Source organism: Cupressus sempervirens, chromosome 7 (genome assembly GCF_028749045.1).
Source record: "Cupressus sempervirens isolate cs-2001-9-10 chromosome 7, ASM2874904v1, whole genome shotgun sequence".
Classification (NCBI taxonomy): domain Eukaryota; kingdom Viridiplantae; phylum Streptophyta; class Pinopsida; order Cupressales; family Cupressaceae; genus Cupressus; species Cupressus sempervirens.
Window position 1 is genome coordinate 653,645,681 of NC_143124.1, and position 9,524 is coordinate 653,655,204.

Here is a 9,524-nt window from a genome sequence, read left to right on the forward strand (position 1 = left end):
TCGTGGAGAGAAGAAACACAAGAGGGAGGGTCTGGAGGATGAGATAAAGCAACAAGAACGGGATATGTCTTCACTGCCTCTTTCACCTATCCATATTCATGCACAACCTGAGAAGCAAAATTTGGATTCTAAGATAGAGGGTGGGGAGGTGCAGGTAAATAAAAAGAGGAAAGCTCAAGTGGAAAAACTTTAGAGTCAGGAACTCAAAAATGGGCATTTTTAGAGAGGCCATGATTTCATAGGTCCTCGAGGATAACCAAGAAGAGACGAGGCTTGAAGAACTCATAGACCCGATGATTGTGGCAATTTCGGACAAAGCAAGGGATATTGGGTTGAATCTCCTGAATAATGCCCACAATAGCATGATTGATAACTTTAGATCAATCAAGTGGCTTTTCCATGAGTTGGAGGAGGTTAAAGAATAGGTGGGTCATATTGAGTTTAACAGGAATGGAGCAGACTCTGATAATAAAGAAGGCAATGGCGAGAGGCTTAGTATGGTAGAGAGAAGGATTAACAACCTCAAAATCTACAATCATAAGCTCTTGAATCAGATGATTTTGATGCTTAGGTACATTAACAGCAACATCATATCCTTAATTGACTAGATCAAAGACAGAGCTATGAAGGATGATGAGGATGGAAAAGATAGAGATGAAGCTAGAATGGGGGTCGACACTACCATGGACAACATCAATAATGATCAAGACCATTAGGATCAAAGGGAGCACCTGCATGAGGCTGAGGAGAACAAGATGGCCTATGAGGCAGCTCAAGTCATGCAAGACTTGGAGAGAAAGAACGAGGACTAATCCTCTACTCGTTCTTTTGTTTCTTCCTGTGCCTTTTTTTGGCTTTTTGTAAGGGCTTTTGCCCTGGTCATTTCTTCTGGTTTCTGTTCTTGGTCTTTTCTATGGTTTTAGTCTGTTGGCTGGGCCTTGTGCTTATTATCAGCCTTTGAACAGGTACTTTTTTGGCTGGGCTTTTCATGCTTATTATCAACCTTGTTTATGTTTTAACTCTTGGGTTTCAGGGTCCCTGTAAAACCTATTTATCTAATAAAAAACAAGTACCATTTTTACAAGAATTGGGTAATAGATAGTGGTTTCTCACACAACATGTTAGGTGATAGAAGAAAGTTCCATGAGGTTGAGGCCTACAATGCAGGAATGGTGAAGTTCAAAAGCAACTCTCCATGCATGGTGATAGGTAAGGGTATTGTATCCCTAAAGGATTCAACTACCTATGAAGATGTCTATCTAGTGTAAGGATTAAAATTGGTAAGTGTAGCCTAGCTAATGTAAAATGGCTACATGTTCAATTTCAACAAAAGTTCTTGAAAAATATTTGACAAGACATGCAAGCTATTGGCTATAGGAGAACAAAGAAGAGGTAACCCTTTCTACCTCAATATTTTTGTTATACTTTCATGGTAGCTAGAAATTATAATAGTTGGTTATGACATAGGAGGTTGTGTCATGTTAATTTTGAAAGCATTGTCAAAGTAGGAAGGGAAAAATGTGTAAAGGGTTTACCCCCAATCACCAAACCTAACAATGTGATGTGTAAGGACTATCAACTAGGAAAGTTGGCAAGTTCAAGTTTCTCAAGAAAGTAATTTTTTTCAAAATATGCATTAAAACCAGTGCATGCTGACTTGTGTGGTCCAATGAGAACAAAGATTGTATCTGGAGACAACCTTTATGTTGTTTATTGATATTTTTTTCTAGAAGGATGTGGACTACTTATTTGAAAGAGAAGTCAAAAGCATTTCACATGTTCAAAGTGAACAAGGAAAAGGTAGAAAGTGACACTGGTAGGGAATTGAGGTGTTTAAGATCAAACCAGGGAAGTGAGTTCACCTCACAAGAATTTGAAAGATACTGTGAGGAGTAGATAATCAGAAGGAAAATGTCAGCCCCTAGAACACCACAATAGAATGTTTTCACCAAAAGAAGAAATAGAAAAATCATAGACTATGCTAGAACACTAATGATCCAAAACAATGTTGCATAGATCTATTGGAGAGAAGTTATAATCACCGTAGTATACACCTTAAATTGGGTATAAGTAAATAAAGGGACGAAGAAGACTCCCTATGAGCTATGATTTGGTTGCACACCATCCATAAGCTAATTCAAGGTATTCAGCAGCAAGTGTTATATCAAGAGGGATGAAAACCAAGGGAAGTTTGAACCTAAGAGCAATGAAGGTATCTTTTTGGGATACTCTACCCAAAGAAAAACTTATAGGTGTTTGAATCTTCAGACAAACAAAATTGTAGAATTTTCTAATGTCAAAGTGGATGAATTCTCAAAGAAGAATGAGCAAGGAAACATAAGGGAACCAGAAGACTATAAAAAATTTGAGTATAATCCACTTAATAATACAATGGAAATGGTACTTATTGATGTAGCACCTATACAAGAAGTTTTTCCAATTTGAGAAGAAGAAGCCAAACACAAAGAGCATAAGGAAGAAGTACCTAAAGGGAAACTAGTGCTGGCTAAGTATGTAAGAAACACTACTCAACAAACTAGATTATTGGAGATAGGGATCTTGGAGTCCTAACTAGTAGAAAAGAAAGAGAGACAATATGTTTACTCTCCCACATAGAGCCTAGGGCTACAAGAGAGGCACTGAAGGATGAAGATTTGAGGAAGCCCATGGAATAATAAATTAACCAAATAGTAAAAAATGACACACAGACCTTAGTGGCCTGACCAATTAACAAAAATATCATCGACACAAAGTGGGTGTTTCAAAACAAAATGAATGGAGATGGAGAGGTGGTTAGGAACAAGGTCATGCTTATTTGCAAGGGATATGTACAATAAGAAGGTATAGACTATGGCAAAACCTTCACACTAGTGACTAGATTAGGAGTTAGGATACTCCTAGCATTCACTATACACAAAAAATTCAAGGTATATCAAATGGATGTAAAGTTTGCATTCTTGATTGGAGTCCTAGAAGAGGAAGTCTAGATTGAGCAACTTGAGGGATTTTGGAATGAGAAAAGGAAAGATCCAAGAGTGTGAACTAAGAAAATCCCCATATGGACTAAAATAGATACAAAGAACATGGTATGAGAGGCTACACACATACTTGATAAAGGTTGGGTTTGTTAGAACCAATGATAACTACAACCTATACATGAAGCAAGATACAAAAACAAGTCTACTAATTGCATAAATATTTGTAGATGATATCATCTTTGGTGGAGATGATAAGCTAAGTGTTGACTTTTCTCAAGCCATGAAGAAGGAATTTGAAATGTTCGTGATCAAAGAAATCAATTTCTTCATCAAACTCTCCAAGTGTCCTAGCTAAAAGGAGGTATCTTCATGTAGGGAAACTAGAGTATGTCAAAGAAATAAAATTTGGCATGGAAGATGCAAGACTGGTAGGTACATCAATGGAAACCAGTTGCAAGCTATCAAAGGATGATAAGAGCCCTAAAGTGAATGAGACACCGTATTGGTCAATGATAGGAAATATATAGTATGTGGTACATAAACAACCATACATAACACAAGTAGTTGGGTTGGTTGCTAGATTCTCAGCCAACCCAAAGGAGTCACATATGGTGGTTGTGAAGAGAGTCTTTAGGTACCTAAAAGGTACTAAATAATATAGTCTATGGTAGCAAAGGTAACTTTCAAATCCATGTCTTTACATATGTTGATTGCATAAGGAACATAGATGATAGGAAGAGCATAACTAGAGGTGCATTCTTACTTGAGGAAGGTTGGTGGCCTATACTAGAGAGAAGCAAAACTGCATATCGCAGTTGATTGTTGAAGCAAAATATCTTGTTGCAGCAATGAATTGTACTCAAATTGTCTAGATCAAACAACTACATGGAGGAATTCAAGAGAAAATGAAGGAAATGATAGTTATCAATTGTGATAACACTATTTCTATCAATATATCCAAAAATCCATTCATGTACTTGAAGACCAAGAACATATATATCAAGTACCATTTTCTGAGGGAACAAGTGCAAGAAAAAGAGGTTAGGTTGGAATATGTGTGAATCAAGGAGCAACTAGCTAATATCTTCACCAAGCCTCTTCAAAAAGATACATTTGAGTATCTAAGAGAAAGGCAAGGGGTATTTCCCCTTTCCATCCTAAACTAAACCAAATTGGGTCGACTTTAATCCATGATCAAGGAACACTACACACCCCAAGTGGATTGATGGGAATGAAGGACTACTCCATAGGAGGATAAATCATGAAAGAAACTGACAAGTAATGAGGTCATCTTTGGCATTATTGTCAAAGGAGGAGAAGTTGACAGGAAGGACATGTATCATAGATGATCGAAGCATGAACATGCACTATCTTAGGGGGAGACAATAAAGGAAGAGGAATGCACACACTCGATGTAGAACATGTCAAAATGACTAAGTGTTGGCATCAATTCCAAAGAGGGAGATTTTTGGCCTAAAGTTTTAAAGATAAATCAATAGAAAAATTGGTAGACATAGTCATCAAAGGTGTTTTCATCATTGACAACACAAGAAAAGGGATCTAGACCAGTAGATTGACACAACTAGTAAGACACACTAATGTGCAATCCTAACTCAGAAGGAAAGGAAGAACATGTGATAAGACCAGTGAAAACAATGGAAAGGGTAATTCACTTATTCTTAGCATTTTAAGAGTTCCAAGAGAAGTCCACACAAGTAGAAGGAAGCCAAGAAATAGAGACAAAAAATAGAGTAGCAAGATGAGTGAGTATAAAGAACATGAAGCAGGATACACATGACTACCTAGTCATGTAGAAGGTAAAAAGAACACTCAACATCACATTTAATGGTAATGGGAGAAAGGATCAAGGAACAGTTGAAAGAATTCAAGTTTGAATTCTTTCAAAGAGAAACCTATCACCAAAAACACACAGTACTAGTGACTATTATAGAAATACATCACAACTTGACAAGAGTGGCACAACACTATAAAAGGTGGTTGAGTTGGTAATAGAAAGGAAATTCAAATTTTGAATTCCTAGATCAAAGCTTCTAAGAGAACTAGGAAGAAAAGTACATAAGAAAATGAAGTTGAAGGAGAGAAGGTTATGTTTCCCAATGAATAGCCAAATAACCTGAAGATCCAAGCTAAAGTAGAATCTCATATAGTAAAGGAAAGTGATTCAGAAAGAAATCATTCCCAAAGAAGTGATTGTGCTAAGAAGAGGAGAGCGAGTCCATTAAATACAGAGTTTCATGTGCTTCAATAAGGAGAAGAAAGTACACAAGTGATTAGAAATTGAAGTTGTAGAGCCCAAAGAAGGTAGAGCACAGTTACAAACTGGTCAAGAGAGCCAACCAAGGATCTATACCAAGCTAAGTTTAGTAGCTAAATTATTAGATCAGTTATCTATTGTTTACTTACCTTGCAATAGTATATCTCGTCGAGGGTGGACCATAACAAGTTCTTTGTATAAATCCCTTAATAGGGTGGTACACATTAAATTGTGTTTTAAAGTCCTTTAATCGAGTTGCTTCTAATCGAGAAATATCTTAGCATGTCTCATCAAAATCCCCTTACAGGGTGGCACCTCACAGTGTCTTTGTAATATTTTAACAAGGACAAGCTCTTGAATGAGCATACTTCAGAAGAGTACAAACTTGTGAGGATCGACTCACACACTTTGGTTTTTACCCTAACTGGGTTTCCATGAGATAAATATTGTGTTGTGTGTTTCTATTTTCATGTGATATAATTTTTTCTTAACCTTGACCAATTGAGTTTTCTTAACCTTGTCTCATCAAAATCCCCTTGTAGGGTGGCACCTCACAGTATCTTTGTAATCTTTTAACAAGGACAAGCTCTTGACCAAGCGCACTTTAGAAGAGTGCAAACTTGTGAGGATCGACTCACACACTGTGGTTTTTACCCTAACTAGGTTTCCACAAGATAAATATTGTGTTATGTGTTTTTATTTTCATGTAATGCATTTTTTGTTTAACCTTGACTAGTTGAGTTATAGCCTACAATAACCTATGAAAAAGTAGTGAGTATGATTTGAAGTTAAAATTTGTGCAGAGCGAGTATACTGATTCACACCCAAAAGATAGGACTTAAAAATCTATCAATAAATATGTTAAACATATTTCAAATAACAACCTCCCATATTTAATTAAGTAGTTAAAATAGTTATATAGAGAGTTTATGAAGGAGGATGTAACACATCACAGCTCATGTTTGTTTTACATGCTTGAGTTCCAAAAATATGAAGTATGGATGTAATACACTCATCTCTACCACACTTCAAAGTTCATGGAGTAAGAAAATTCTAATTGAAGATCACCTAATATTGCTACCCAAGCACCCTCTCTCAATAGAAATCAACTTATAACTTAATAAGATAGTTGAAAATTTTCATATTATAATTTTTGTTATTACACCTATTAGTTATCATACATAAACCAACCCCCAACATTTAGATTAACTTAAATAAATCATCTCAACATAGACTCACACATTTATTATCAAGAACACCTCAATATACCATCCAAAAATATGTGTTTCTCTAGTTGAGATAAAGTTATGCTCCAGTTATGAATAAAAAAATATTTCATGTAAAAGGTGAACTCACCAAACTTATTACCACAACTTGGATCACTGGTGAAAATTGTGTCTCATTCAAGAATTATGTCAAAAAAATCACTTGCATTCTCTCTAACTCAATTACTTAAAATATCTTACAATACCTTAACAAAAAGCCTCTACCCTTCATGGAGAAGTTGCCACTTTGTAGAAGACCTTCTAAACTAGCCCCTTAAAATCTTTTTTGAGAATGCCATAAAACTAATATACTAAGCTTAATGGAACTTTAAGAGATTTTAAGAAGTCTCTATTTTAAATAAGGATTTCCCAACTAATGCAAACCACACAAGTAATTCATTCCTCATGCGGTCTCTTACATCTTTTAGTTTGCATCACAAATGCATAAGAACACTTAATATTGTTTCTATAGGCCTTTGAAAAGATCAAGAATATCCCTTGAAAATATAGATTTTAGAAATGACTCGCATGAGAATTAAGTGAAGGAAAAATCAAGGTCTTATAATATTTATTTATTATTTGAGTGATATACAAATTTAAAAATAAGGATACTTCCAACATCGAATACAATGTTTTTAATCTTCAAAAAACTAAATTCAACTTATGGAATATATAGACCAACCAATCCATCCTTCTATAATATTAATCTTGGATTATTTATTAGTCCCTATTGTTAAGACAAGAGACTATAGTTTCTGATTGCTATTTCACTATTAATTTAATCTTTGGAAGTTGTGCAATATTCCTTAAACATATGGTCTTTGTAATTTTAAGTATTAAAGTGATATTAAAGTTTTTCATTTGTTTTATCTTATTAGTTATTAGTAATTTTCCTAGTAGTCTTATTCTTTTATTCATCAAAATATTATGGAAAATATATGTCAGGGGCTTGGTGGTTTTAGATTGGGCAAATACTATTTTTCAAATGGCACACATTGCCAATATTTTCCTATTTTATTTTTAAACATTCCTTGCATGAGTTTATAATTGACAATAGTTCAAGATGAAAACTTCCATATCAAGTGTAACTTCTCTATTATTTTGTATTTTTATTGACTTGTATGTCATGTTAGTGTGCAAGTTGTGCTCTTGACCTTTTGTGCATGTCCTCCTATTCCTGCAGCATGAGACATGTTTCTTTGAGGTATTCTATTAGATGTTTTTCATGTCTAATCTATGATTTCCTATTTAGCTTGCCTTCTTTATGATGTTTAATCTTTTAAGTTGGGAGAAAATTGGTAAAAGTTATAGAGATTAATCTTTTTCCATGATTCAAGCACCTTATATTTTTACAGTTTTTTTAGTGTTATTATCTTATATCACAATTTGTGGAAAAATATTATTTTATTAGTGGACAACATCAAAAATTTGCATTGCTCCCACCTCCTCCTATTATTCCTCAAAGGTAATTTTTGTTTGATTTAGTATATTATAGCTTTACTTTGAATTCCTAGAGTTCTTTTCCCTTCAGATTTGATGCTCTGGGTTGTTGTATTATTTTAGTTTCTCTAATAGATGTTATGAAAATTTTGCAATATTTGTGTTGGTTTTAAATTTTTGTACTGGTTAGGGTTTTGAAAATTGTTTCTACATTGTGATTTTATTATACTTCTACCATTTCTATTCTATTTTTACCTTTGTTTGAATTTTTTTTACATTTCTACTATATTTCTTGTAATGTTTGCATTAGTCAAATTTTTCAAAACATTTTTAGTATTCCAGGCAATTGCTTTTCCATTTCTTACAAGATGTTTTCTATGTTTGATATTATTAAATTCTTATGTTGCAAGATGTTTTCTATATTTGATATTATTACATTCTTATAAATCTTAGAATGATAAGAAACAATCCCCTATTTGAACAATGTACTCAAAGTTATCTAAATATTCTGTTAAATATTTCTATGGAAGTGTTTTAGCATACAAGAACTTATAAAATGTAATTGTTTGGATGTCATACGATAAAATAAAACTCAATACTAGCCTAAGGCACTCAAAACAAATTATTACATAGAAAATTCTAAATTGTTGTAGGGTTCAAGCTGCCTAAATTGAAATTATTTCTTTGCATGGTGGTGATTATGTAGGGAATGGGGATATGATGCCACAAAGAGGTATGTGAAATATGGCCAATTGAATTTTGTACACATTCTTCAGTCATAATATTAGGCAAGATCCAAATTCAAAGAAATGGTCTATCAAATAATTCTTCATTTATGCTTTCATAGTCTTGCCTATCTTTTATCTTCCTTAGGGTTTGGGCCTTCCTTATTTACGATATGATGATAGTCCTCATAATATGATATATAATGCTCCCTAATCTCTCCTTGTTAAAATGATATATAATGCTGAAATTTTAAAGGAGTCACATTTCCAACTTAGGTTTCTAAATTATATGTTTCATCTTCTCTCCAAATTCTAAAAATTAATCCTAAAATCTATAGTTACTTGTAATCCAACCACATATAGATTCACCCATTTTCTGACAAAATTCTTCATGAAAGTGATCTGTCTCATTGTACTTTAATTTTGCAATTTTGTTTTTAACATTTCTACCTTTACTTTCTAGAAATATGTTTATTACTACTTACATACTAAATATTCACAATGAATAATAACACCAGACACAATTTCATGTAATTCTTGAGAAAATTATTAACACATCACATAAGATCTCTTGTGACAATATAACAATTGTCATAAAGGCATTTTACAAAATTGTTTTTCATAAAACCCTAATTTTCACCGAGATCTTGAACAAAACCATGAACCATAAACATTTCAAGGTTCTCATGTATTCCTTTTGAAATTTTGTCGAATTCCAGGTAAGTTCCATCTAGGTCTAAGAAAAAGCAAGTATATTTCACAAATTGGGGTTCAATTGCAACGTGAAGGATTTCCTCCTCGACTATTTTAGCATTAGAATGAAGAGAAGAAGGATGAATAA